Here is a 15,784-nt window from a genome sequence, read left to right on the forward strand (position 1 = left end):
ACTAGTTGCAGCATACTTTTTCTGTGGGCTGTTCCTCTTATAAAGCATTCTGCCAGCACTATGTGTGTAGGAACTTACCTTCTCTTACTTTCCAGCATTCATTACCCTGGCTTCCCTATCATGAGCTGAACGCTTGCCTCTTTCACACACCTTAAGGGTAAGTGCAGATGTAGTTTTTAGGTTGTGCGGATTTTGTTGAAAAATCTGCAGGTAAATCCGAAGGACAAAAGTCCTGCGGTTTACCTGCGGATTGCCCTGCGGTTTCACACCTCATAATGGATAAGGTGTGAAACCGCAGCGGAATCCGCACAAAGAATTGACATGCTGCGGATTGTAACCCGCGGAAAAATCAGCAGCATGTGCACAGCGTTTTTCAGTTTACAATTGAAAACAATGGTACTGTACAACACACCCAAATCTGCTGCGGACCCGCAGGGCCAGAAATGCTGCAGATCTGCAGCAGAATCCGAACCATGTGCACATAGCCTAATAAGAAAGAAGTAGGGTAGGGACAGAGAGCAGCCGCCATTACTGCTCAGAGACAAAACCCCATCCACTCTCCCTGTAATCAGTTTCTGCTGCTGGAGACGGATTACACTTGACAACAGGCTGCGGACGGTAAATCAGAAGGGAGACGCCCCGGAGAGGGATCTCTGAGCTTGGAAAGTAAGTAAAGTACTTGGCAACTTTGTTAGTTGTTGCATTTCCCATCAGAGGCGACTGAGTTTTTAGAAATGACGGCGGCCATTCATGTGTTACCAAACATTGCCGGCCGCTCCTGGTTCTCGGCATCATCTGAGCTATACGTGCTGACAATGTAACAGAATTTGGAGCATAATAATAAACTTACACGTGGGAGGAAAATGTTGCAATTATCATCAAATATAAAGAGATTTACAGTAACTTTGTGATCAAACAAACGAAACCTGCGGCGCGCCGGCGGCCTCATTAAGTCGGCAGCGTTCGCTCGGGTGGAGTTCGCTCCGGCCGCGCCACTTTCATGTGGATACAAGATATGTAACAAGATGCAATTAACATAATAAGGAAGAATAAATATTTATATTGCATCTGTTTGGGAAACGTAAACATGGCGCATTAATTAGAGAAGATGGAATGCAGATTGGAGATATTAACGCCCTTGTGGATTTATCGGCCACCTTATTATAATGGCGACCTCGTCTCCTTGTTGCTTCTGCATCACATGGAAGCGTTGTATATAAATGATGTCTATGAGGAGCTCAGCAATTCCAGGGACGAGGAGGAGCGCTGTAACGGTGATCGATAACGGGATAAGAGAGCGGCGATGGAGCCATTAGAGGGTGGAAGATGCCGGGGAGGGCACAAATGCAACCAACGGATCAAAGCTATGGACATTGTATGGCAACTGTTCACATGTGAGAAGCAAACATTGCTGCCCTGTACTAGGAAAAGCCCCGATGTGTGATCACACCTGGACCTCCAACGAAATGCAGCCGCCGCAGAAGTTATCCCGGCACAGCAGTGAATCCATACCTTATGGCCATGTTCACATGGTCAGTATTTCACATCAGTATTTATAAGCCAAAATCAGAGGAAAAGTATAAGCACGTCACCACTTCTGTATTTAGCACCCGCTCCTGGTTTTAGCTAGAAATATTGATGTAAAATACTGACCAGGTGAATGAAGTCTGAGGCTGTGTTGCACTGCGAGATACCTTGCACTGATACTAATGGGAGATGTAAGGCTCAGATCGCTGCCATCACATAGTGCCGGCCCTCGAGGTGACCAGAGTCATACTTATAATCCATGATAATTCTGTCCCCGGGTTTTGCTGTAGATAAAACACAACAGGTCACAAGCCGGAAGGTTTTGTTCAGTATATTACAATATATACAGTTGTGCTCAAAAGTTTACATACCCCGTCAGAATTTTTGCTTTCTTGGCCTTTTTTCAGAGAATATGAATGATAACCCCAAAATTTTCTCCACTCATGGTTAGTGGTTGGGTGAAGCCATTTATTGTCAAACTACTGTGTTTACTCTTTTTAAATCATAATGACAACCCAAAGCATCCAAATGACCCTGATCAAAAGTTTACATACCCTGGTGATTTAGGCCTAATAACATGCACAGAAGTTGACACAAATGGGTTTGAATGGCTACTAAAGGAAACATCCCCACTTGTGACAAATGACAGGAAAATTGCTCGGGATGCAAAGAAGAAACCACAAATAACATCAGCTGAAAACTAGCGATGTGGCTGTTTCCAGATGCACAATAAGGAGGCACTTGAAGAAAAATTGGCTGTATGGTCGAGTCGCCAGAAGAAAGCCAAATGACCCTGATCAAAAGTTTACATACCCCATTTCTTAATACCGTGTATTGCCCCCTCTAACATCAATGACAGCTTGAAGTCTTTCATGGTACTTGTGGATGAGGTTCTTTATTTTCTCAGATGGTAAAGCTGCCCACTCTTCTTGGCAAAAAGCCTCCAGTTCCTGTAAATTCCTGGGCTGTCTAGCATGAACTGTACGCTTGAGATCTCCCCAGAGTGGCTCAATGATATTGCGGTCAGGAGACTGAGATGGCCACTCCAGAACCTTCACTTTGTTCTGCTGTAGCCAATGACAGGTCGACTTGGCCTTGTGTTTTGGATCATTGTCATGTTGGAACGTCCAAGTATGTCCCATGCGCAGCTTCCAGGCTGATGATTGTAAATTTGCCTCCAGTATTTGCTGATAATGTGCTGCATTCATCTTTCCTTCAACTTTGACCAAGTTTCCTGTGCCTTTGTAGCTCACACATCTCCAAAACATCAGTGATCCACCTCTGTGCTTTACATTAGGAATGGTGTTGCTTTCATCATAGGCCTTGTTGACCTCTCTCCAAATGTAACATTTATGGTTGTGCCAAAAAGTTCAATTTTGGTCTCATCACTCCAAATTACCTTGTTCCAGAAGTTTTCAGGCTTGTCTCTGTGCTGTTTTGCATATTGTAGGTGAGATACTTTTTGGCATTTGCGCAGTAATGGCTTTTTTCTGACGACTCAACCATGCAGCCCATTTTTCTTCAAGTGCCTCCTTATTATGTATCTTTGAAACAACCACACCGCTAGTTTTCAGAGAGTCCAGTATTTCAGCTGATGTTATTTGTGGGTTTTTCCTTGCATGCTGAACAATTTTCCTGACAATTGTCACAGGTCACAGGTGGGGATGTTACCTTTAATAGCCATTCAAACCCATTTGTGTTAACTTCTGTGCATCCGACTATGTGAACTTTTGATCAGGGTCATTTGGATGTTTTGGGTTGTCATTATGATTTAAAAAGAGAAAACACAGTAGTTTAACAATAAATGGCTTCACCCAACCACTAACCATGAGTGGAGAAAAAGGTTTGGTGTTATCATTCATATTCTCTGAAAAACGCCAAAAAAGCAAAAATTCTGCCGGGGTATGTAAACTTTTGAGCACAACTGTATCTGCTACAAGATCATCTTATTATATACAGTATATGTACACACATCAGCAATTACAGAGGTCGCTGTTGGCAGAGCATTCTGATTTACAGAACCTTCCTCAGATGACTATTAATAACCTCTGTGACAGCAGCCGAGGGGAGAGGTGCTTGATTTCTGTAGGAGGCTGGAGGTTCCGGGATTTCTGCATGAAGCTCAGACTCCAGACTAAAGATATTTTGAAAGTGTTTCCATTTTTCTAATCATTTGCAGATCAGTGACTCCATCCTTTCATTTCCAGAAATCCACGACTTTTCATCTTGGTGTAAGAATTTCACTGTAGAGGAGAATGTAATACAGTATATTTCATACATAGATACACAATCACACTGTACTTTCATTATAATTATGATGACCGTTTTGAAAACCATCAGGTCCATACCTTCTATTCATCTGCAAAATTCGAAATGGTCATGGTCATTTCAGCAAACTTTGCAATGTTTCTTTCACTCTGAAGAACTGCTAACATCCATTTTGGTCAAAGCAAGATGGACTGTCAGCTCACTGATGGGTAAGATTACAGCCACCTAGTGAAGTTTTTAGAGGGAGTCGGTGGGGATTAGTTTAAGAGGAGGAGCGAAGAGCAGTGTGAGAAAAAAGGACAGAAAGAAATGGACTTCTAGGTTGTTGTTTTTTAAAATCTCATCTGAGAGCTGTAATTACAGCTACACTTCTCAGTGCTGATATTAATGAACTCCATCTTAATGCTTCCTAGTCAGTGTTTTATCTCACATCAGAGCTGAAGTTACAGCTACACTTCTCAGTACTGATGTTAATTACCCCCATGCTGATACTTTCTAGTAAGTGTTTATCTCACCACAGAGTTGGAATCACAGTTACACTGCTTAGTACTGCTGTATAATGTACTCTAAGCTGCTACTTTGTCAGAACCTGTGCTACATAGAGACAGTAGAACAGGAATCACTCATGTCTGTGAATTGGAAATAGCAGATAGTCTTACCTCACTAGCTCAGAGACAACTGAACATTAGCAATAAAGCCAGCAGAAGGGAACACTTGTGATAAATGCAAGATACACATCACATAATGGACAGGAATAGTGCTATTCCCCATGTAGACAGACAACAGCTAATTCTGAAGTCTTCTGCAATAACAGAAATTATTCAATATTTTTTCAATTTACTGTACATAGTTTTTGTAAACTTGTAATTCATTAGATTAGGATACGTTTCATTTACATAATGACATAATTACATAATATTAGCAGATTCCCCTTAAAATGTATCAATGTTTTGTTACTCATTTTTGACGGAATGTCGATCAGTTTGCCATTATAAGAACAAAATAGGAGGTCATCGATCTTGGAAATCTGAGGTGAGAATATACAGGTGGCGATCTCTCACTTTTCTATGCCGACATTTTGGAGTCGCTGGGCTCTGTCCCTATAATTTGTGTATTAGTAACTTTCTGATTTTGGACTTTAACAAAAAGTTGGCTCATTAGAAGTGGGATCAATCTGTTACTCTTTGGCAACGGCAGGAAGGCACCGCGCTCTCACTTTGCCGAGGCCTCATGATTATTCCCATCTCCGTTGTATCTTGCCATCTGACAATAGCTCGGACTGTAAATATCTGACAGAATGCAAGAAATGAGAGCTCGGCAGCGGCCTCCTACTCCAGTCTTCCCATTCTAACACCTCCAGGGAGATGGAGGAGTTCAGCCGCTATTCTGTATGGAAAAAGCAGAATAATAGCAGCAGATTCCCCAGCCGGGCGTTTGTGTGTCTACCTGTCTGAGCTTATATAAAGTGTCTTCCATCACAGCTCAATGCTGGAAATAATGCAGATATCTGATGTATAATGAAGCGTATCAGCAGCGCAGGAAGAACAGATCCCGGCAGAGAAAGATGGCTCATGTTCCCAATGCGCGCTCCCCGAGGAGAACAGAAATGGAGCAGATTTGTCATCACGACGCATCGGAGATTATCTGGATACAAACGTGTCGTGCGCCACAGTGATGCAGGGATCAGAGGGAATGGTCTGCTGGCCATCTCCCTGGGCTCCCGACCTCGCTATTTGTGCAGACTCGGCTGATGCTATAAACCTCCATGTTGTGCGGAGGGTCTCCTGAACCCCCACATTCCCCGTAACGGTGTGATAAGGAGCGTTAGCACTTTACATTTCTCTGAACATATTGGTGTCAAGCATTTTGCGCCAAGGCACATCCATATTCATCACCTGGACTTCTCCCTACTCTGCATGTGCGATATGTGAGGATTTCCTGCAGCCTGGTAGAAGGAGCTGATGGCTGAAGCCCCCTCTCTCTGTAACACGGGGGTCCGGCTTATCCATCTTTTGACCAACTACAGACAGGGCAGAGGGGGGAGGCTCCTGCTGCAGATAGTTGTCTTACAGCCAAAAAAGGCGACATCAGAGGAGGGAAGAGGGAGACATGTATCTGAGACACAGATTTATCTCTATATATAAATCTGAATGTGTATGTGTATCACCAACCACTCATGAAGCAGCAGAGTGGGACACCAGCCAATCACGAAGCAGCAGCGTGGGACGCGGATGGAGAGCGGGGCTGAGGACGGATACAGCAGGACAGTGCATGGAGAGCGGGGCTGTGGAGGAAGACAGTCTTCAGGACAGGGGCCGAATATTGCCGGCACCCTCCCAACCCTGTCCCGGCTCAGTCGGCGCTCTCCGTCGCCAACTGCGCTATCCCCCCTCTCCCATGCAGCTTCCCAGCCTAAATTTAGTCCCCGGCTTCTACTGCGGCCTACTACAGTGCTAGGCCACGCCCCCCACAGGCCACCCAATCACATGCGCTGCAGCTCTGTTCTAGCCCCTCCCACTCCGGCTGAACGAACAATCTGCACACCTCTCTCTCCTGGTCCCGATGTCACCGCGTGTGGTGCATGGAGAGCGGGGATGTGGAGGAAGGAAGACAGCGGGGCTGTCGAGGGAGAGAGCGGGAGAGCAGGGCTGTGAAGGAAGAGAACAGGGCTGTGGAGGAAGAGAGCGGGAGAGCAGGGCGGCGATGTAAGAGAATGGGGCTGTGGACGGGGAGAGCAGGGCTGTGAAGGAAGAGACCAGGGCTGTGGAGGGAAAGAGCGAGACAGCAGGGCTGTGGAACAAGAGAGCGGGGCTGTGGAGGGACACCGGGACACGGATGTAGAGCGCAGCTGCGGAGGGATAGAACGCGACGGTGGGTGGAGAGTGGGGCTGTTAAGGAAGACAGCGGTGACCCACAGTCAGGTACTATGCCCGGGCAACGTCGGGTTCTTCAGCTAGTTTTTTTATATTTCTCAGTTTTTAATTGTAATATTAGACAAAAGTGTCTCAGTGACAAGGGGTAGAATAATGCTGCGATAGTTTTGTAAGGAGGTGGCAGGGACCCTCATGTACATTCTCTCTCCTTAACGCTGTTCACCTGTGTCACATGCGGCACCCTGATGTTTTATTAATTTTTTGCTATTGGATGCACTGTAATGTAAATGTATTTGTCATGTGTTGCGCATAGGCTTAGGGATAGATTAGGAAGTAGTGCAGGACCATAATGGTATTACAATAGAGGAGGCACATTAGGATAGATAAGAGTGTTTAGTTAGACACAGGCAGCATAGGGGTTAAGACAGAACCATTCCAAGGAAGGATCCGAAGCTAGCGGCTGGGATTAGGAGGCAGCTGAGTCGGCGAGCCCGTTACCCAAGCTATAACCCGCAGCCGGACCAGGGAAATGGCAGGAAGCTGGTGGACCTGTAGCACGAGTGGGACAGAGATTGTCCAGAAGAGGGACAGGGATTGTCCAAGAAAACAGATGGGACATGGATTGTGCAAGGAAACAGATGGGACATGGATTGTCTGGAGATATTGTGGAGCTTGCAAGGAAAGGGAAGCTGATGCAGAAGATAGTTTGTCTGGATGACAGGGAAAGATAAGATGTCTCTATGTTTAACTTGTGCTGCCTGTGTGAAGAATCTAGATAAGAAGATGTCTCTGTGTTTTACTTGTGCTGCCTAAGTGAAGAATATGCTGCTCTCTAGTAAAGTTAAGCTGTTGGAAAAAGACCGTCTCTGAAGTGATTTGTGGAGTTCATGAATGTGGAGCTGACATTGCAGCAGCTGAGGGGAATCTGACAGAGCCTGTGAGTGTGCTGTGGTGCATGCTGCACATGCAGTACATGGGACTTTATTTATCTTTTCGTGTACAAGGTGCCGAGGTGCTCTCTGACTGTTCCTTAGTGAACTCGCCCACGACTACCACCCCGTGCCACCTTGTTACAGTTTTATTTTGCATTGTGTGTATTTAGCTACATTTAAAAGGACACTTATGGGAGCAATACTTTTTACATTTTTACACTTAAAGTGTTATTCCTACAATCGCATTATATATTTATATATATATATATATATGTAGATAGATAAAGCGCAACATAGAAATAAAAGACTCCCCTCTGCATTTATATCTTCCCATATATTTAGTGGGTGGTCCTATTCTTATCAGCGAAAACTACATTTCCCAGCAGCCCCTGTTCCTCCTTGGTGCTTCAGACCTATCCTCACTGTCCTGAGAGCTCCTGATAAGCCCAATCTCTGTCCGATCTGTGCTAAACGCCAGCTGACTGAAGAATATATCCTCATATGCTCAGCTCAACTTCACTATATTTGACAAATGAGTGTAGAATTCAGTCTATTCTTCTATGCACTGTACACAAATGGCAGCCTGATTTTATGGCTTTTCCTCATTGCGCTTTGAGCTGGTTTCCTGCAGAGCTTAACTGTTCTGCACTCTGCTCTGCCTGCACAAGGGAGCTTGTAATAACTAGGCAGCGCAGAGCTGAGACACAAGCAGGGCTGAGCTACGATTGATGCCTGCAGCAAATAAATCAGTGATGTAAAACTATTAATGCCATTCTGTAGATGCATATGGAAGATTATCTTCTGCCATATGCATCAATGACTTTTTAGGGTGGAACTAATATTCATCTGAACTGTAATGATGTAACCATTGAGAGTATTGCCTGTAACTCAGTAACCAATAAGATTTACACATCTGAGAGTAAAATTTAGACTGCTGGAGAAACTGATCACAGTTGTTCCATTATGAACCATGTTTGGTGGGCCGACCTGTCATTTAAACATCCGATTTTACACCTTAGGGCAGAGACACACTGGCGAATTTTTCATCCGAGAATCTGATCGTAAAACTTGCCGTGGCTGGCACCTCTCCTGACCTGAGCATGACAGCCTGATGGATTACTAAGCAGCTGTCAAGTTCAGGTCAGGAGAGGTGCCGGCCAGGGCAAGTTTTACAATCCGATTATCGGACGAAAAATTCGCCAGTGTGTCTCTGCCCCTAGATTCCCATTAGATGGTGCAGCCACTAGTCCTATTTGTGCTGTAATGGCGCATAGTTGCAGTGTAAAGCATGAGGGACAGAACAGCAGCCTAAGTGATGAGAAGAGAGGTGGATTTCAGACTCCAGTTAATGTAATGAAGCCGGAGACATTGGTCTATGAAGCTGTTAGTAGGGAAGTTTCATGATGATTACTTATCTTCCCAAAGGCTGGCGACTAAAGAAGAATCTTGTAATCTCTGATATAAAGTATCAGCGATGATATAAGAACCTGCAGATTCTCTTAGTGGCAACATTTATTATTTCCGACATTTATCTCAGATGGAAGAGGATATTAATCAGCGGCTGCCGCGCAGTCCTGTGCGTCGTGCATGGCCGGTCTGGGGCTCCTGACTAAGCAGTCTGCTGCCATATTATATATCACGAGCGGAGTCTATAGATGAGACTGATTATATTACCGTCATTTATGGAATGGGAAATAAAAGGTGGAATTGAGAAAAAATAATATTTTTATAAAATCAATCTTACCCGTACTGCCAGTCTCCATCTGTCGTACTATGATGTATGGACATTATACCAAGCCTCCCGCAGAGCCGTCCTGTTCGCGGATTCCGTGTAATGCAGAGGCAACGTACGGTCGCCCACAACTCAGAAATCCACTGTGTGCTGTCCGTTATAGGGGCATGTTCACAAAGGGGAACCTGTGACACGCGGAAGAGCTCATGGATCTAGGCCAAGATATCAACCAACACTTCAGGTTTAAAAGCGGGGTGTAACTGCTTTATGGGGTACACTTAGAAGGTGCTGACCCAATATCATCAGTGTCACTCGTAGGCTGGGAGCTGGCACGGTGCACCACACGCAGCAACGTGATGGGGGTCATATGGGTGTATTACTTATATGCAGGTATAACACTAGGTGTCCATCACCCCCGCAGATCTGCGCCGAGCTCTAAGGTAGTAGTGTCGCCCCTGTAAGATGTAGACGTGCACAGGGGACAGTGCAGGAACAAAAGACAACAAGCTTCATGGTTACAGAGAATGATGAGAGGCTCCGGCGGGTACAGAGGTAGAGAGTCGGTATACATCATGGTGGCTTGTACGTGTGGCACTGTCAATCTTCTCTGAAGCCTCCGTGCCACTCTCAATACTGGACAGCACACACGGCGCTGGTCACAGCCGCTCCGTCACCTCTCTCGGCAGTAATGCATGGCGTCTTGCAATCTTCCACACTCCAGTGACCTACATAATTACCAGTGTCTTACTCTCGGGTACCAATCTCCTCAACATATGTGGTCGCATCGCATTCCTCTTTACACAGATTCCTCTGGTGACCATCTTCCCTCCTGTGGGTGTCTAACTGGTGGATGCACTCACAAGAATGTCTCCCAGAAATGGCAGCTCACTTGTAATGCAGGCAGGCTGCTCTCCCTCACTTTGGCCTTTTCTATAGCTCTAGGGTAGGACATGATGTAAAGAGTACTGCTCACCCCCACTTGCTAGATTTCTATAATGCAGGTGGGCTGCTCTCCCTCACTTTGGCCTTTTCTACAGCTCTAGGGTAGGACATGATGTAAAGAGTAGTGCTCACCCCCACTTGCTAGATAGCTATAATGCAGAAAATATGCCGGGCTCCACAGCTTCTCCACCTTCTGCCAGGCAGGAAAAACAGAAACCTTCTACGTCATCTACACATTTACCAGGGGGACTGATTATTGCACCAACCCCACACAAGACATATCACTGTAACTTAGTACCTTACTCTCAGGGCCATTGTGCCACCATCGCCTCTGGGGGTCACCTTAGACACCTCCTATACTTCCAGCGACATACTATGTATTTATGAACCCCAGATCATTTCTCATATTATACCTTGGTTGGTTGTGACGTCACCAACCATCTCTCAGGAGGCCCGAACATGAATTTTTCACAGCTTTGGTGAAAGTGACCTTGAAATAGGCATAGAAAAACAAAAAGATCACATTTTAGACCATGCCTCTCTCATCGAACCACATGCCTTGTCAAAAGGCCATGCCCCAGGTGGCACATGTAGCTTAGTAAATCAACCCCATCGACCACTATTGATTTTTTGACAAATTATGTCAGACATGGGAATAGTTTTGCCATATAATGATTCTTTAGTGGCTGGAAAACTACATCTCTCAGCATAGCCCACAGCCAGTAGTAGGTGCATGTCCATGTAACAATACGGTGCATGTGGTCCTTTAAGGATTAGTGCACTATGCAGACACTCAGAGCTGAGGAATTACTGTCATGTTCCTTCCACAAATGCAGATCTCGATTTCTCCTTCATAAATAATATCTGCCTCCCGCATCCATTTTTCAGGCCTCTTTATTCCTGTATAACCTCAGAGGATATTTTATTGATACACAGAACAAATCTGCATTAATCAGAGGCGGCTATCAGGAAAATTAGGAAGAAATGCGGCTCTCGGGCACAGGCTGTTCTTACAAGACCCGCATTTTGTCTCATTTATGGAGCTGCGTAGGATTCAGCCCAGACATAAATCCAGACTGCGAGCTCCTTAATGTTTATTGCTGGAATTATTAGCAATGGGAAAATCTACAGAGAAAGTGTCAGCTCTCCGGCATGGCACGGCACAGAATAGCACACACCCACGGCACGCACCCACAGCATGGAACAGCACCCACGGAACGGAGCAGCACACACCTATGGCACGGCACACACCCACAGCACGGAACAGCATCCACGCACGGCATGGAACAGCACACACCCATGGCACGCACCCACAGCACGGAACAGCATGCACCAACGGCATGGCAAACACGCACGTCACGGAACAGCATGCACCCACGGCACACACCCATGGCACGGAAGCATGCACCCACAATTCGGCACAGCACCGCACGGAACAGCACTCACCCATGGCACGGAGTAACGTGTACACAGCACGACACGTAATGGCACGCAACCACCCACGACATGTGCAGGGAACCCACCCCCAGACTGATAGGATGAGGAGCTGCAAAGGAGCACATCTTTAAAGAAAAAGTCCACGGAGACATGGCCTAAAATATTTAAGGGATTGTCCGGGACTTGGATACTGATGATCTATCCTTAAGTGGGGTGGGAGCACTGACATCCGGCACCTCCACCAATCAGCTGCTTGTATACTGCTGGATTCACTGAGCACAGAGTTGGAAAACTACAGCTCCATACACCATGTAGTGGCCATTCTCGGTACTGCAGCTGAGTTCCTATAGAAGTTTATGTGACCAGAGCTGCAGTACCAAGAATGGCCACTACACCGTGTGTGGCGCTGTGCTGTACCGACCTGTACACTGTAAACATCTGGTTACTTCTGGAGCAAAAATCAGCTGATCAGTGGAGCAAATGAGCGTCGGACGCCCTCCGATCTGAGCGTTGTCTTCTGCTTCCACTTAGTCCCTGGCTTCCACAGTCCCAAAAGGGGTTAAAGGGAAACTGTCAGGAAATTCCTGGCACCAGAACCACAGGTAACGAGATTCACCGCAACGTACCACCACCTGAAACCAGTAAGCCATCGTTTCTGCCATCATCAGAAGTTGTGCTCATTAGAGTCTATGCCTGTTCCTCTTTTTACTTAAATGCATATATTCAGGGCGAAAAAATAATTTTTTGCAATTAGGTTTCATTACAAACATTGGCTTTTACAGGCTCATAATTTCCCTGCACATTCAACTTTGATGCGATTTGTGGTCAAAAAGACACAGAAAAAGGCAGATAAGAGGCACAAACTGGACAGTCAGAAGAGCTCACTAATAGATTCTCAGTTTCCTCATTCGGCAGAGTAGACCGTGTAGCACAGACCATGTAGAAGGGAAACGGTGCAATATTGTTAATGAAAACCACTTGCAAAAGCATGGGAGAAAGTTTAGTTCCTGTGATCAGGTGGGCGTTACATTATGACACCAAGATACTTTACTGTTGACCAGTTCCTTACTTTGGTGTGGAGCGGAAGATGAGGTTGGAATTACTTGATTGCATGCAAATTCTTAAAATAAAAACAGAAGAAAATAAAAATTGATGAATATGCGGCCATAATTTCCAGCCATCTGTCAGTGAGCGCCGCGGTGTAACCAGCGGACGAGCCACCCTGATAATGACTTATAGCCAAGAAATGAAGGAGCTTTTATATTGTCACTGGGAGAGCGGCAAGTGTTTGCCACGGCAGGTATCCGTCCCAGAGGGAACACGTGCCATCAATGGACGGCGAGCTAATGAGACATTACTTAATGGCTGCTACAAAGGAATGAAAACGCCGACTCCGGACTCCTCTAAATCCAAGGCAAGCGATTTATCTACATAACCACAGGTAAATGGCTGCGCGCGGTCCCCAGGGAGGGATGTAACAGCCCTGCACAGGCACCATTATCTCACCAAACAGCTCCCTCGTTAGTCCGCTCACAATCAAAGCCACGAGAAGATCCGCCATTCCGCAACTCTAATTTATTCCCCCGGTGAAGAAAACGATTAAAATCAAAACTTTGAAAAAATGAAAAAAAAAAAAAAAAAAGACAACTATAAACTTTCATCTCGTCGCTACTCGGGATGAGAACCTGTTCCACTAATAAGGAATAATCCTCCGATGTCCGGTCATCGACCACATCCTCTACTGCTTCTATCCATAGAGGAAAAGATAAGTATGTGATCTCCTGGGGGCAGGCTCGGACTGGCCCATAGGGGAACAGGGGAATCCCCCGGTGGGCCCCTGGGCAGATCTGGACCCCCATTTCCACTGTATAGTCAGTACTTGGTATAATTCACTTGATTCACTGTGTACAGAAAATTGCAGCATCTCCTCATTCATTAACAAAGCTACCCAGTTTATTATTATATAGAGATATAAGTAAATTTGTGACGAGGGTAGTGTAATATTTGTATGCAGGTGAACAGTGGGCCCCCAAGGTCAATGTTACTGGCGGGCCCTTAGCACCCCAGTCCGACACTGGCTGGGTCAGTCAAGAAAGGGTTGATTAAGTATACGGCCGCACTCTGAATCCACCATATTTATACACCAGAAATAGGATGGATGTAACTGAGTTGGGGACCAACAATGGCATTAAAGGGTTATTCCCAAAATCTGTTCTCAATCCACAGGGAACTAGCAGAGTGCTGGACTCAGCTTTCTCCAGCAGTGATATAGACAATAGAAGGAGCAAAGCCCAAGCGCCACACCGCCGCCCCGATCCAGATGGGAATGAAGAACTGGATTCCTGGGATCCTTATCCAAATCACTGGGGGGTCCAAATGGTCAGACGCTCCAGGGATCTGCAAATAATGCCCTGCACTATGGGGGGGGAATAAGCTATGATTTGGGGAATTATCCTTTTTATTGCTACAAAGCAATCACATGAAAACAATCAAGCTGATAAATGTTTATCTTGAACCGCCTATAATGTAATGTATGTACACAGTGACTGCACCAGCAGAATAGTCAGTGCAGCCCTGGGGTAAAATGCAGGATGTAACTCAGGATCAGTAATGTAATGTATGTACACAGTGACTGCACTAGCAGAATAGTGAGTGCAGCTCTGGAGTATAATACAGGATGTAACTCAGGATCAGTAATGTATGTACACAGTGACTGCACTAGCAGAATAGTGAGTGCAGCTCTGGGGTAAAATGCAGGATGTAACTAAGGATCAGTAATGTAATGTATGTACACAGTGACTGCACCAGCAGAATAGTCAGTGCAGCCCTGGGGTAAAATGCAGGATGTAACTCAGGATCAGTAATGTAATGTATGTACACAGTGACTGCACTAGCAGAATAGTGAGTGCAGCTCTGGAGTATAATACAGGATGTAACTCAGGATCAGTAATGTAATGTATGTACACAGTGACTGTACTAGCAGAATAGTGAGTGCAGCTTTGGAAGTCTGGAGTGTAATACAGGATGTAACTCAGGATCAGTAATTTAATGTATGTACACAGTGACTGCACCAGCAGAATAGTGAGCGCAGCTCTGGAGTATAATACAGGATGTAACTCAGGATCAGTAATGTAATGTATGTACACAATGACTGCACCAGCAGAATAGTGAGTGCAGTTCTGGAGTATAATACAGGATGTAACTCAGGATCCGTAATGTGATGTTCATCCTTCGTAGTTGAAGATGACCATGGCTTCAGGCTTAGAAGAGAATTAATAGTTATGGGTCCGGAGGTGGCAGATGAGGCCAATCCGGGCCCTGAACATTCGTCCACATATGTGACATAAGGCATACCTACCAACTTTTGAAGAAGGGAAAGACGGACAAAGGCTGCGCGCGTTGCCACAAGTTTTAGATCACGCGCCGACCACTCCCATTTTACAACTAGTCACACCCATGTCCACGCCCAACCGCACCCATTTAGCACTGCTGATCGCACTGACTGGTACTGAGGGCACAGCGACTGGCATTATGGGCACAGTGGCTGGTACTGTGGGCACACTGACTGGGACTAAGGAAAAGAAAGAAAACAGAGAGAGAGAAAAAAAGAAAACAGAGAGATTGAAAGATAAAAAGGAGAGCGAGAGAGAAAGAACAGAGAGAAGAAAGAACAGAGAGAGAAAGAGGGAAAAGAACAGAGCGATAGAGAGAAAGAGGGGAAAGAAAGAACAGAGAGAGAAAGAACAGAGAGAGAGACAGAGAAAGAACCAAAAGAAAGAAGTAAAGAGAGAAAGAAAGAGAGGAAGGAAAAAGAAAGAGGGGAAAGAAAGAACAGAGAGAGAGAAAGAAAGAACAGAGAGAGGGAAAGAAAGAACAGAGAAAAAAAGAAACAGAGAGAAAGAAATAAAGATTCTATAAAGATACTATAGCAGCCCGGCTCCCATTGTAATGCCCACCTGAGCCTCCCGATGCAGGACATATCATGATCCACTCACATGGCCGGCATCCCCGATTCCAAGGCGATCCTGCTGTCCGCGCTGTCGGAGAAGGACATGGTGATGGATCTGAAGCAT

At 45.6% G+C, this 15,784-nt stretch overlaps 1 long non-coding RNA gene across 1 annotated transcript in view; it reads left to right on the forward strand.

The window, feature by feature from the left end:
- LOC141098037 (uncharacterized) overlaps window positions 1–15,784 on the forward strand; it is a 316,647-nt gene that overhangs the window by 1,139 nt on the left and 299,724 nt on the right. The gene's annotated exons all lie outside the window — the stretch shown is intronic.

Source organism: Dendrobates tinctorius, unplaced genomic scaffold (assembly GCF_039654945.1).
Source record: "Dendrobates tinctorius isolate UK_male_01 unplaced genomic scaffold, ASM3965494v1 ptg000086l, whole genome shotgun sequence".
Taxonomy (NCBI): Eukaryota; Metazoa; Chordata; class Amphibia; order Anura; family Dendrobatidae; genus Dendrobates; species Dendrobates tinctorius.